Source organism: Schistocerca serialis, chromosome 6 (genome assembly GCF_023864345.2).
Source record: "Schistocerca serialis cubense isolate TAMUIC-IGC-003099 chromosome 6, iqSchSeri2.2, whole genome shotgun sequence".
NCBI classification, from domain to species: Eukaryota; Metazoa; Arthropoda; class Insecta; order Orthoptera; family Acrididae; genus Schistocerca; species Schistocerca serialis.
In genome coordinates, this window is record NC_064643.1 from 142,196,948 (window position 1) to 142,212,459 (window position 15,512).

Sequence of the window (15,512 nt, forward strand, 5' to 3'; positions counted from 1 at the left end):
TGTTAATATAGTTGTGATACTTCTCACAGGTAACAGGCCTTACTATCTTCAGGATGGTGTGGATGAACTCTACCCGAAAGTCTGATGGTATGTCTCCAGTCTCTAAGATGCCACTTACCCAAGTGATTTCATAAATTCTGAATGAATATTATCTATACCATCTAATTGTAACTGGAAGTCTTCCAAGCTCTTTTAAACTCTGGCTCCAACATTGGATCCTCTTGGTTCAGATGGCTCTGAGCACTATGGGACTCTTCTGAGGTCATCAGTCCCCTAGAACTTAGAACTACTTAAACCTAAATAACCTAAGGACATCACACACATCCATGCCCGAGGCAGGATTCGAACCTTCGACCGTAGCGGTCGCGCGGTTCCAGACTGTAGCGCCTAGAACCGCTCGGCCACAGTGGGCGGCTGGATCCTCTTCCTCCTCAACATCAACTCTCATTTCTTCTTCAATCACGTTCACAAGACCTGTCCCTCGTGAAGGCTTTCAGTGTACTGTTTCAACCTATTTGCTCTCTCCTCTGTGCTTAACAGTGGAACCCTCCGAACGTTCTTAACGTTGACTTACATTTAATTTCGCTGAGGGTCATTTTGACTTTTTTAAATGCTGAATCAGTTCTTCCGCCGACTATTTACGTTTCAATTTCTTCGCAGTTTTCCTGTAGACATTTCGCCTTAGCTTTCGTGCCCTTTCCATTTATTTCATTCCTAAGTGACTTACATTTGTGTGTATCTGAATTTCCCTGAACATTTTTGTACTTACTTTTTCATCGATCAGTTGAAGAATTACTTGTGTTACGATAGTTTTCTTAGCAGGTACGTTCCATCTACCTTCGTTTGTCCGTCCACCTTGTCTGGTTGCTCTTGTCAGAGCACTCCTGCTCAACTGAAATGCCTACATTAATACAGACAAAATATAATAACCGCAACCACTCATCTCAAAAATGTGTTCATAAAACTGTTTGGAATGTTTTATACAATGTTTGCGAAGTACTTTATAAAGGGATCTGGTAACTGAAGCGTAGCCGGCCATACTGGACGCACGGCAAGTTTGACACGGGCGCTGGAGCAGAATAGCCGGCCTCATTAAACACCGGTCTGCCCCGAGAACCTCGCCCCCGAACTATGCCGCAGATGTTCCGCGAGTTAACCGATTTCACGGGGAACGCAAAGCGCGCTGCATTATTTAATGGAACTTCTACATCGTAAATTCAATTTAACTACCTCCGCTCGCAACCTGCGCAACAGGTAATAATTAATTCGCACAGCCGAGTGCGGATACCTCTTTGCCAGACTCTGCCGCGAAGAAAAATCCCACTGTGCGATCCCGAAATACGTGGAGTGGATGGTTGTCGATTCGTAGTCACGCCAGATGGGAAGCCACGAATCTGGAACCCACGACAGAATAGTTACTGAGTAATTTCTTTATGAAATCCCTGCTACGAACTTTACTCGTTGGCAACTATTTCGTGAGAAACTCCTAGTAGCTCATTATACATTTCGTTTATGGAGTCGATTGACGCCTGACGTTCAGTTTAACGCACTGATTCATCACAGTCTGCATTCAGTCGTATGTGTACCAATACTATGTTTCTTTTTCATTAGATTTGAGGAGGTACTGTAGTACTCTTTTTCAGTTACCAATATTCACGATTTTTAGCGTAACTTTAATACTGAAAATTCGCGTTTGAGATCACACAGAGACAACAGTGGAATTTAGATTCAAGCAGATCTCGCTATGCTTCGCAGTACAGTTTTTGATAAGTAACACGCGAAATTTTGTGCCAGAACCAGGATACGAAACTGCATTTGCAATTTTTCAGCCGTGAGCTTCAGAGACCTCAGCATCGTATATCGTTCGTTGCTCTACAGATATCGATAGCATAATGCCCTCTAGCAACGCGTGCAATTAGCAAATTAACTGGCCGAAGTTTTTGTTTTTCAGTTAGCCCCTTTGATATTGAAAAGTTGGAGGCACATGCAGAATGAAGAGCAAAATTAAACCTGCTGTGATGTTTTTTCGTCTGCACTGTATATTAGCTTATATGCGTGTAAACTGGAGACGCGTTTAGTCAGATGAACAAATGTGCCGAAAATTTTCCCGTTTTAGCTTCGGCCGAAGGGAAGTTGATAACTTACAGACATGTGCTATATAAAGAAAAAAAATAAATTTCGTGTATATTCACCTGTAGCTGTACATTTACTGATCTGCATGTAGGCTGTAAGTAGGTGTGTTAGGACTTTAGTGTCAGTTCGATGTGAAGTAGATGCCGGCAAAATTTGTCACATTATGAAAATAAGACATAGCTGTTATACATGTAGATTCCTCATCTTGCTTCTACCACACTGTTTCACCTGTTGTCTGATCATTAGTATTACCTCTTTTTCTTCTTATAATTTCATTTTTTGTGCTTTAAGTGTGACTTAAAATCATTTTTGTGAATAGGTAGTGGAAAACTCGAAATCTTATACGACTTCAATCTTGCTTTTGCTAGGGGCCAGATCTCCAGCCGTCACGTATCACTGGTTGTGATTTCAGAGTTCACCACGCTTGAAGTAGGGAAAAGCGTTGTGGCAGTCAGTGTAAGGACCGATGAATATCACTTGCTAGCTCCAAGACGCACTGCACGCAAATAATTTTCTACCTATCGATTCAATGCAGCATTTGATGTACAACAGCCATACGTTGTTTTCCACTCAAATAGACAGCGAAATCTTTCAAAGAACGCAAAAATAAAGAAGTTACAGCCGATACCGAAAATATGGGCCTATCTGTGCATGAGAAGCACGATGTGCTAAAGGAACGGTCGTGGAATGGCGACAAGCGGACGATGATGCCATCAGGGTTCGGGTGTGTGTGTGTGTGTGTGTGTGTGTGTGTGTGTGTGTGTGTGTGTGTGTGTGTGCGTGTGTGGCTTGATTTGGTAGCAAAGTATACGATCAACTGGCTGCGTCACATAGAGTGCCTATTTCACTATGAGCAAGAACATAAGATACAAAAAAATAGCAGTGATCATGACCACTGGGTGACAACACAGTTTTTCTCAGCTTCCGAAAAACCAAATGAGTCTAAGTTACTTGTTGCCACCCGGCGCACAGATAACTGACAATTTTTTTAAAAAGAAATTGAAAAACTGTAGTTACAATTCTTTTTGCAATAGAAAATTCAAATAAGATATTGCAGCGAAAGTCTGCAAAATAGTGCGAGCAACTCGTTTGACACTGAAATAACTATGCCGCACCGAAGCCTTTCGACCTGCCTTTTAAAATAAGCACTTTATTTCTGTTTTCATGTGGAAGGCTATTGGAAATGAAATCCTGTGAGTGGTCCACAATTAATATTGTTGTAGTGTTCAGTCCAGAGACTGGTTTGATCCAGCCCTCTATGCTACTCTATCCTGTGAAAGCCTCTTCATCTCCAAATAACTACTGCAACCTACATCCTTCTGAATCTGCTTACTGTATTCATCTCTTGGTCTCCCTCTACGACTTTTACCATCCACTCTTCCTTCCAATACTAAACTGGTGATCCCTTGATGCCTTAGAGCGTCTCTTACCAACCAACCCTTTCTTCTAGTCAAGTTATGCCACAAATTCCTCTTCTCCCCAGTTATTCGTACAATATTTAAGGTAGTATTACCCAAGTCCTGTCCTGTCAGTTCCGCACTTGGTTTCATCCCCAGAACTATAAACACATTGCCAAATGTGCTGTGGGTCCGTCCTCTGACTTTGCATGTTATTGTAGGACGATTGTTTTCAATATGACGAAGTTCTAAGAAGAACATGTGGCACACTGATTCGATATATATGGATCAGGTACACCTGGCGATGAGTATAGATACCTTGAAATTTATTTTATAAGAAAATGAAGTCCATTTACTTACTGTCTAAGGCAACTTCATTGTTACTAGTTTTTGTATCTCATATACAACAGAACCCAAGTGCGCCCGTACTCGGGGCAAGTTCCGTCCCCTCCTTATTTGCAGGGAAAAATATTGTGTCATCAATTACTCAAAAGTCGGTCTTATGCAGATTTTTAACAGGGTTGGAACTGGCACTACTTTTTGTCTACGTTAATCGCTATACCATCCGTCTTCTAAAATTTTAAAAGTAACCGACAGCTTCAGGCCTAACACCCCACCACCATCCCTAGAGACTATCGTATGGGTGCACTTGACTGGTCGATCGTTGATTCTTACAGTTTGGCTCGCGTCAGAGTCGTACGATAAACCGTGTTCATGAATCCGATTGTAGCGTGACTCTGAGGTGCCCTGGAAACGTGCTTAAAGGAACCTTCCAGCTTCCGACATATCTGTCAATCTTTTATCGTGTTTTCCCTTTTAGTTGCTGTTTTAAACTTGTGCCTCGCAGTGCATTCCTAACGTATCTGGGCGCTAATGACCATTGAAGTTGTGCACCCTAAAACCACAAAAAAAAAAAAAAAAAAAAAACTCTGAGTGAGACCAGGGAGGGATTGGGGGGGGGGGGTTGCTTATTTTTGATTAGCACTGTAAGTGAGCAGCCTTTACTAGTGTGTGTGTGTGTGTGTGTGTGTGTGTGTGAGAGAGAGAGAGAGAGAGAGAGAGAGAGAGAGAGAGAGAGACATCGTAAATACAAAGCTGGGAATGTGAACTGATAGCCTAAATGTGTTAGTGAGCTCAAAGCCACATTACTTACATGAAACTGAGAAGAATCCTGTGCGTGTGATAATCGATGTCATTCATCAGCAAATAAATAAACAAACCAATAATTTCACGCTCAGTGGACTTGATCAGTGCGAACTGTTTTAAAGAAACGTAACTGTATTACAAACGGTATTGTCGACCTGTGTAAGAATGTAACCTGAAACACACGAAAATTTCTGCACTGACAAATGGCCCTGGTAAAATAAACTGACGGAGCCTACATTGCGCAAAAGAAACGAAACAAACACATACTTTGAAGCTCACCTGCAAAATTAAATACTGGCAGAAACAGCAACTCAGGAACACCCCGTAACTGCTAAAAAAACCCTACTAAAACTAACTACAGTTGTTCCAGCGCAATAGGGTTCATAATCTTGACACACATGACTCAACCTTTAAGTTCTGATATTTCAGTTCGGAAGGAATAACTTCCATGGTACAGTAAATTAACTCAGAAGATCAATCGATGGACTAACTATCAAAAACACGCCTGTGACGAGGGTGAAATGGACGAACAGTACATGTCTACAAAAATAAAAATAAACTTTCTACCTCAACAAATAATACCCTGTTCTTCATTTCAAAATCTTTTCCTGTCCGCATGCTATCCAATCATTGTTCTGAATCATCATCCCTTCTCTTAATAAATCTGCAACTGACATAGTACCAAAAGAGTGTCCATGCATTACACTGTACACTCAACGAATGCCCGGCCGCTTCACACCACAGCTATCCACTACTGACTGTCAAAGCTTCTAAAACTCCACAGTGCTGCCATCGCTGACGCAGACAGTGTTGCCTAACAGCTGTTTCTCTGACCACAATTTTTAAAATATATCATTTTTCGTTGGAAAGATTAACGCATCCGATAACATCATCAAAAAATTGCCATCTTACAGCTCTCAAAGCTGCAACAGTATTGCGAAAATTAATATCACAACTAATTTTTGAACAATAAAGCTGGATTAACTGGTCATCAAACTTCTCCTCCTCATTGTTATGTCAAGCTCCTCACATAAAAGACGTGGGTGGGCTGTCAGCGGTACAATACTCTGCTCTTCATCCGAGAGCAATCTTAAAAATATAACACAGATGAGAGAAAAATGTGAGGGCTGTTGTCCGTTTTCATCTTAAAAAGATTAAAGACGAACAGCTAAAAGAAGGAAAATATGTATAGTTTCAAAACCGCAGTTGCAATGTCGTGATATTCTCCTATGAAAACGCTCTGGAACACTGCACTTCTACTTGAAATCTAAAGGAGCTGCACTGAGTGAGAAGTGTTGTAGAAGGAGAGCATATATTCCATAAAGTTGAAAGGTGTGGGTCGAAAGATAGTGGTGTGTTTGATAGAAAAACTATGGAGATAAGACAGAGGAACTGCAATAATAAAAAATTTAACAATAACAATTATGGCTAAATTGAAAAAGTTTTAGGCTCAATAATTTTTCAATAATGAATATGTCAATGTTTTTTCTACGTACCAAAAATAGAAAACGTATGAAAAGACTCTTAATTTGGCTTTTTTAGGTACTTGATACTGTGATATGACAAGATACCAATCATGATCGATGAGGCGGTCCTCGACAAAATTTTGCTGGAAACCCCTGGTGTAGAAGATGCGGACGTCTTCGACGTGAGTGAGAAGGTAAATGGATGCGGGAAGCGAAACACGGTGTGTGTCGTTGGAGGAATTGGAGGGACTTACAGAACACTGGTGGGTGGAGGTCCGTGCTAACTTTAACAGGCCCCGGTAGCTGAGCGGTAGCCGGCGCAGTAGCCGGTTGGCCTCTGTAATAAAAAACTGAGTGGAAGGATCAACCACCGAACTTGAACAGGATATCTTGCGACGTCCGCAACGACCAAACACAACGATCAATAACGACAAAATGAAAAAAAAGTGGTCAGCGCGACGGACTGTCAGTCCTATGGGCCCGGGTTCGTTTCCCGGCTGGGTCGGAGATTTTCTCCGCTCAGGGACTGGGTGTTGTGTTGTCCTAATCATCATCATTTCATCCTCATCGACGCGCAAGTCGCCGAAGTGGCGTCAAATCGAAACACTTGCATCAGGCGAGCGGTCTACCCGACGGGAGCCCTCGTCACACGCCATTTCATTTTAACATCAGCTGGGGGCTCGTCCTGGATAGATGGAGCTTCTCTGTTACTGAAAAACCCTCGATGTGTACAGTGGTCGATGCTCAACAAGCCTGAATACGCCACAATTCCAGTGCGCAAAGTGTAGAAAGTGTAATTTACAGGAGAATCAGCTTCAAAATTTTTGCGATGCGCCTATTAAATATTTGGCGGGCGCCGACGCGAGCGCCTCGGCGTGGCGCCCGCAGGAGTGAGCGGCTGGTAGTTGGGCGTGCGGCCGGCAGGTTCGCGACCTCCGCCGGCGGCGCCGCGGCAGCGAGCGGCGGCCACGGGCGCCGTGGCGAGGGCTGCGGTGCGCGCGCATCCCCGGCTCACATGTGTCCCGGCGCGGCGCGGCCGGCGGGGGCGCTCAGTCGCGATCCAGCACAGCCATGCGCCGGTGGTGGGCCGCCGCCTAGGGCGCAGCGTCCAGTAGTCGAGGCGACACGAGTCGAGTCGGGCGTGTGGCGCGCAACCGTCGGCCCAGCCGGTGACCCTCACCCGCCGCTCCTCAAAGTCCGCGAGGGCGCTGCCTGCCGCTCCACCTCCGTCTGGCATCCTCCGATGTTGTGACTCGAGTGTCTTGTGCGTGCTCGCTCAGACGTCCCTAACTTTCGAAGCTCTCTCATCAGTCGGCATTTGCCTCAGACGCGTTTCGTGTACATACAGTCGATTTGCCGCAGCTGTCACAAGGAGTGTGGTAACACGAACGTAGCTAAGACACCTCGCAGAACCTCTTACTTTCTCTCTCTCTTTTCTCTGTCTGTCTCGTTCGATAAACACCCAGGGACGAGAAGAGAAAAAGATCGAGCTGACAACTTGTTCCCTTCTGTCTGCGTGTGAATCCCCTGGGAGCACCGCCATGGGAACGCCGAACTTCATCCTGGGTGCCGTCGCGTTGCTGATTTTCGCGCCGGCTTCGACACAAGGTAAGGCAGCGGTGCTTGGCAGCGGTCCCGTATCACAAACACCTCGTACCTCTGCATTTCCGTCGCGAGAAAAGTGCGTCGTCACCCCTGTGTTAGAGCAGTTCACCACTACTTTGCGTCAGGTCGAAACGACCAGACCAGGTCTCAAAGAGCAACGACAATTGTATCGTAAAACGAGCAGTTGACCGTTAATCCGATCAAAACGCACTGTGAATTGTCGTGAGAGAAGCTAGCAACAAAGCGACGGACGAACGCAAGTGGCCAGCTCCAACGCACCGGAACACAGTGTGGACGAGTGCCCACGCACTGTGCGTGACGCTGGCCTTCATGCTCTCCAGATACGTTTACACCTTACTCCCGCCACTTCGCATTTCTATCGAATGTGTGTCATGTGTTCCTGTTAATTGAGGCATCCCAACCTTGGTACACTTCGTATGATCCTTTCTGCTGTAGCTTTTGTTTATTATTCGCTCATCGCAAGGGACCTCAAGTAATGCGAGGCAATGCCCTTCGGAGGAAATAGGATACTACGTAGCTGCCCTGGAAGAGAAAGTGACAAATACCTCACCGACAGAAAAGGAACTACTCTTTAGATGACGCCACAAATGCCATGCTTTCTCTTCCCGGGCACTGCCTTCGAACTCGTCTATCGTTGTCGCTAACATCCAGATAGCAACAAATCTTCTAGTTTACTGATTTTGAGCCGCAAGGGACGATCTATGATGATAGATTAAACAAGATAAACTTCTTTGCCAAGATAGTTAATAATAACCTTTATTCTCGATAATCGGTTCCCGTAAGCAATGTTGTCATGTTTAGATCTCGACAGACAGGTTATTGCATACTTCTTAAAATAGTATGAATTGGCACGTACGTAACAGACTGAAAGACTGAAAAAAGGAGGAAATTATGTACACTGTTGTTCGCCACGTACATCTATCCTATGCCACCCACCCGTGCGACTGCTACGGTCGCAGGTTCGAATCCTGCCTCGGGCATGGATGTGTGTGATGTCCTTACGTTAGTTAGATTTAAGTAGTTCAAAGTTCTAGGGGACTGATGACCACAGCAGTTGAGTCCCATAGTGCTCAGAGCCATTTGAACCATTTTTTATGCCACCCACAACAGAGCACGTCATTGGAGCCAGGGCGCTCTGACAATTGCAATATCCTGCGTATGCCAGTGTGTACTAAGGACAACGATGAACCAACATGTCTAATACGTGACCAGATTGACCAGTCGTACATTAGATGTACCACAGAAGGGAATAAACATACTGTATAGCTGATCTGAATGGAAACGTGGTTAACACTTGAACCACAGATCAGATGACGCTTCTAGTGGCATACTTTCTCCTCATGTGCACAACCACTGATTTCGGGGGCGCTGACGCTATTCTCTCATCCCAGTGTACATTCACGCCTTTTGTATCTTATTCACTGATACATATCACGAAGGAATTGGTAATAATAACAAATCCGCTGCAAAAACAGTCTTAGAGCAGAATGCAAAGTCTCCAAAAACAATGAAAAATGTCAACATGGCTAATACCTGTACTAGATTGAAGGCTTTACTCTAAGTTATATAAATCTATAGCTCGCAGACTACGTTGTGAAATTGTAGCCTTCGTAGTGATCTGCGAAACCTGAAAAAATGACTAATAGTAAAGGACAAAGAATGAATCATTCGCTAAATGGAACCAGAATTCTAACACTACGTATCTTCGATCACACGTAGATGTATGTTTCTCATAGTGAACGAAGAACCAACAACATTCCCATAGATATCATCACCAGGTGACCGCGCTGTTTGTTACACGACGTAAAGATTGGCTTACGTGAAATACAATTTCTGCTCCCAGATACAGAGCCCACATCAGCCCCGATTCGACAACTTATGATATATTTTAAATGCGCATGTTGCTCATTAAGTATGCCAACATTTTTGATGCCATCACACAGAACTTAACCACAACGTAGCTTTATTTTTGTCTTAGTGTTTACATGCCTACGTGCTTGTCCCCAGTACAGCGACGCACTTACTCACTAAAATTAATAAAATGGCTCTGAGCACTATGGGACTCAACTGCTGTGGTCATAAGTCCCCTAGAACTTAGAACTACTTAAACCTAACTAACCTAAAGACAGCACACAACACCCAGCCATCACGAGGCAGAGAAAATCCCCGACCCCGCCGGGAATCGAACCCGGGAACCCGGGCGTGGGAAGCGAGAACGCTACCGCACGACCCTAAAATTAATAGAGAGCTCAGTAAGATCTTATTTTGATTCATCTCAGTCGTTGGTCCTCTTATATTTCTCCAAGAACAATGCAGTGTGTGTTCTGGATTTGAATCCAATCCTGAGAACTTTGATTCGTTCGTAAGTGGTAGGCACTCGGTTAGATGAAAGAAATTTGTATTTCACCAGCAGATTTACTTTCGCTGAAATTTTTGATACTGTTCTTTATAAGAACAAATACATTAATTCCTGCCGCAATTCTGTAACTAGACGCTGGAAAATTCGAAGCTTTTGTAACAATGAACGATGATACACTGGTAAAAATGAAACTTCTGTCATGAATCTCGTGGCCGTGATGAGAACGGGGCATAAAGATAGTTTCTAACTGCAGTTCGTGGTCCAGTTACCTTCATACAGTAATCATGGTCAAATTTTGGCGATACTACGCTTCTTGATCTGTGACCAGGTTTGATCAGTTTATCTTCAGAATCAATGGTTCTGTAATATTTTCACAATAACGTTATGACCCGAGTTCATCCGAACCATATTCGAATCCATTTCTGTGTGTATGTATACTAGCAATTCTACCATCGAGAGGTTAGCATCTTCACGGTACAATAATTCACGGAATTTTGAAACTTCATTTTTCTTTAAAATTTACTTAGTGTCCAACCAATACCTTCAGTTTTCATTGTAATTACGAGCTGAAGGCATCTAATCTACTTAAATTTCTAGATAAAGAAAGAAAAACGCTATTGTTTGCAAACAGATTGTTGCAACCATGTTCCCATGCTCCTAATACCACCTACTTTCATGAAAATAAAATTGTCTTTCAGTTTATGAACGTAGTTTCCTCCTTCGTTAAATGTTTCACTTGTAACACTACATACCTGACCTGCTGTATAGTGTGTTTAGTCTGCAGAGTTTTGCATTCTTACGGTGTATTTACTATGATATTCGGCACGATTGTCACGTGGAAGAACACTTGTTTCGACAACAAAATTCGGGGAGTACTTTAGCGACGTTTGCAGTAATCTTCAAATGGTTTGCTTCTGTTTTCGTAACGTCCATTTTACTCATGTCTGACTTGGACATGAAAGGAGGGATTACGCAGAAAGAGGAGAAAGTTCTATATCGTTCGCAGCCATGCTTGTATGATGTTATGTCTCTGTATCTCTTTGAGGGTTATAAGTGAAGTTCCAACGAACAGATTTTTTTTATCATAACTCGCTAAACACTTTAAAATTTCGTTACGTTGGGCTAAGGAGCAGAATTGAGGAATTAGTGGTTCGACTGATGATTTCGCAAGTCTTAATGAATAGCTTAGCGTCTTTAAGATCATACGTACGTCATCAAAGAGAATAGTGGAGCGTATTCTTCAAAAGAATTAACACCTGAATTTCTGCATAGACATGTACACATCTTCATCGCAAGGCCACACTGGTGTTCAGGAGGAAAATAACACAGTTGGCTGTTAATTGATAACAGGGGTGACAATTTGAAATACTTATACACGGCAGCCCGCAGATGTTTTCGATGTTATAACTTCCTTTTGGTACCAATACTACTACTGCCGCAGGCCTAATACCATGAAATACTATCAATGTGTACTGTGGGAATCGCAGTATGGAAATATTTGAGAACCAAATTGTGGGGCTAGAAGAGACTTCGGAAAACTTCACGGCAGCTTCAGACAATTAAATTCCACTGTTTCTTATGCAGAATATATGCACCAATTTCTGATTAATGTTGCCATTGTTGGTGTATTTCAATGTAATAAGGAAAAGTAGCTGACGAGGGTTTCAGCGAATGTATTACCCACAGATATAAGGTTTGCCTAGAATTTCAAAATATTTATTTCCCGTGGTTTCCTATTCCAAACCAGTTTCACGACCCATAGCTTTCCTCATTGATGTTCCCGCTTCCGATGATCTCAATCACGACAGGAGTAAACTTCAACCCTTAAATGGCCAGGTCACTGTACGCAGAAAGACTGTCGTCTTATTCCCATAGCAGCACCAAGATGTATTTCAGAAATGGTGCAAACCTTCCCTTCCATTCGTTCCGTACGCGAAAAAAAGTGAAGATACCAGTATCAACTAAAACTTTCACCCAGTGCCACTGCAGGTTGCCTACCTAAGGACTTGCAAGGGCAAAACAGGTTAACTTTCAGTAGTTCACATAATTACTGACCGAACTGATATATTTTAAAATGCTGCCATAACCTGCCAAGGTTTAACCAATAAGTTGCTAATTACTGTTAGAAACACTGTATGTGTGTTGAGGCCACGCGGATTACTCAGATTATATTCACCGAGTACTTGTTAATAACAACACTTAGAGATTTGTGAAAAACTTTGCACATAATTTTAAACCTTTTAGAACCTATTTCTCACAAAAGTCCGAGCAAAAAATTAAAGAAAAAGTACATATCTTACTAAGTTTTCGATGTTCGAGCAGTAAAACTTCAACATCGGGCTTAACATTTTAATTGATTACTTGATTACTACTATCTTGTCCGGAAAATATTTTGCAAGTACTATCCACATTTACCACCGAATGTGGCTGCAGAATCATATCATTTTAAGACACACAGTACAGGACAATGGCATCATAAACATTGAGATGCCTGAAAAAATATCTTTTCCTAAAAACAAGTGCAAATTACCCGGACTATACTCCTCCAGTGAACAATCCGAAACCATCAGAACCAAAATAATTAGGATTTTGCGTCTTCGACCATAAATATTTCACATGGTTAACGAGAAATGCTGAACACATTAACTCGTTTGTAATGTAATCAGAATTTTGGAGCTCTTTTATACGTACGAGTTCGACTGGTTAAAAAATCAGCGGTGGGACGTGTTGCTGGTGATTACGAATATGATGTCGTTGAAAAGCTGCACAAATTTAAAGGAATATTTGGAACAGAAAAGAGAAACTATAAAAAACCGAAAAAATAGAAAAATCAAAATTTTATGAAATATGGAAATAGGTTTAGTTCACTAAGGTAAAACTGCTTCAGCTGTAAGTGCTTTATTCTCAAGCAAGACCGGTTTCGCAGCATTGTAACTGAATCATCAGGTGCAATCTGTACAAAGTAATAGACAAGAACTCATGTAAGGCGAGAAAACGTAAAAAAAAAGAAATAATTTACAGGATGAACATATTCGCAAAATCATCGTCTGATTAACAAAAGAGAATGGATTCACCTAGCGTTCATAGTCCATAACTTCTAGCTATGTAGCGGACGTCAATTATACAATTGCATAAAGCAACACAGAACGCTCCCGTGGTACCTAAAAAGGTCAAAAGCTAAAACGAGAACTTTCTACTAGCAAAATAGTTGGTGGATAAAATACTACGAAATTCTACTCAGCAGTACCTGGCGTGCTAACGGGTCGCCATATACCGAAGACGTGGTCAAAACCCGGCCGTAGATGGACATATATGGGATTATTTAAAATTAATCAGCACCGGTCACTCACCTACCTAAAAAGGCTTGAAAAACATAGAGGTAAACACCCACATTATTAAATCTTAAAGTCTGCGTCATTACCAAAGAAGTCCAATATAAAACTATTTTCAGGTTTTGCACGAAACTCGCATTCAGTGAAACGAGGCAGAATATAGTGTTGTACATAAACAGCTCAAACGGCGGAAAGCAACCCACTGCAGAGCCAGATGGCAAGAGAACGTACTTCCCAGAGCAACGCGGTGTTATATATGCAGCCTGTGATTGCACTGAGTACGAAGTATTCTGAGTAGCCTTATGGTTGTCTGGCAGCGACAGGCAGTTAAATAAAAAGAAACGTGGCAGCAAAATACAAGGAGCAGAGATGAGATTCCTGAGGAGTGAAGGGTTGCACAGGACGAGATATAATATAAACTGAAGATGAAGCTTCCTTGCAGATTAAAACTGTGTGCCGGACCGAGACTCGAACTCGGGACCTTTACCTTTCGCGGGCAAGTGCTCTACCATCTGAGCTACCTAAGCACGACTCACGCACAGTCCTCACAGCTTTACTTCTGCCAGTACCTCGAACTTCCATATCAGCGTACACTCCGCTGCAGAGTGAAAATCTCATTCTGGAAACATCCCCCAGGCTGTGGCTAAGCCAAGTCTCCGCAATATCCTTTCTTTCAGGAGTGCTAGTTCTGCAAGGTTCGCAGGAGAGCTTCTGTAAAGTTTGGAAGGTAGGAGGCGAGGTACTGGCATAAGTAAAGCTGTGAGGAGGTGACGTGAGTCGTGCTTGGGTAGCTGAGATGGTGCAGCACTTGCCCGCGAAAGGCAAAGGTCCCGAGTTCGAGTCTCGGTCCAGCACACAGCTTTAATCTGCCAGGAAGTTTCAAATCAGCGCACACTCCGCTGCAGAGTGAAAATCTCATTCTGGAGACTGAAGATGTTCCAAATAAGTTGAATTTAAATGTTATTGGCGAGTAAGTACGTAATACAGGGATGTATGGAAACGACATGTAAACACAATGAGAGACGAAAGTCCTTCTGAGACAGTTCAAATGGGCCAGCAAAAGATTTTTTCTTTTTTTTTTTCTTTTTTTTCGCAATCGTGAAGTGCAAGTCTTTCAGTTGCATGCCAACTTGGTTGCCCCGGTCTGCTGCAGTCATCCAGTCGGGTAAAGGGGATGTGCAGCTTATCGTGGAATCAGGACCATGTGTCGTTTCTCCGCGAATCCTCGCGTCGTTCGAAGTGAAGGCTAAATTAATGGCAGACTGAACATTTCCGTGGTCCGTAGGAGGTTCGATCTCATTACTTCTCGGTTACCACCAAACAAGAAGGCCCAAAGGGAGAGAAATTAATGGGCAAAACCGCTCTGACGATGGAATAGCCAAACGTCTTTACCACTGTATGTAAGGCGACGAAGTTCTTTCAGCGACACAGATTCCGTCAGTTGTGTTCGCTCCTACCCGATCCGCTGCCGCGCGTTGTTTGACGAATGCGTGTCGTCCGACGGGGAATTAAAAAGCGCACCCGCTGTTTTATTCATCGAGGCGCAGCGACGCGTTCCGGTCCTCTTTTTCTGGCAAAAGCAACAAAAACTCTCGTTGTTCCGCAGACACCCGGAGGCAGCGGTTCCGGCGATAAACTGCGAGTCACCCCGGGAAATAAATTTCGAATTAAAATTTGTAATTGGGCCGGCCGCCTGGGCGCGTTGCGCCATGTTAATTACCGCAACTTTAACCAAACACTGCCGCCGTGGTGGGACCGTGGGCCGGCCGGCGCGGCTGCTGCTGTCTGCGAGCGTGGCCGGCCTTGGCGGGGTGTCCGGGGTGGTCAGCGGTCGCATGTACTGCGGGTGTACCATGGCGCGGGACTGTCCGCTCACGTCGCCCCGCATTTACGCCTTCTTCCCAAACTTCGAAGAACGAATTGGACTAAAGCATATGCACTACAGGCCATTAAAGTTGCTACACCACGAAGATGACGTGCTACAGACGCGAAATTTAACCGACGCGGAGAAGATGCAGCGATATGCAAATGATAAGCTTTTCAGAGCATTCAC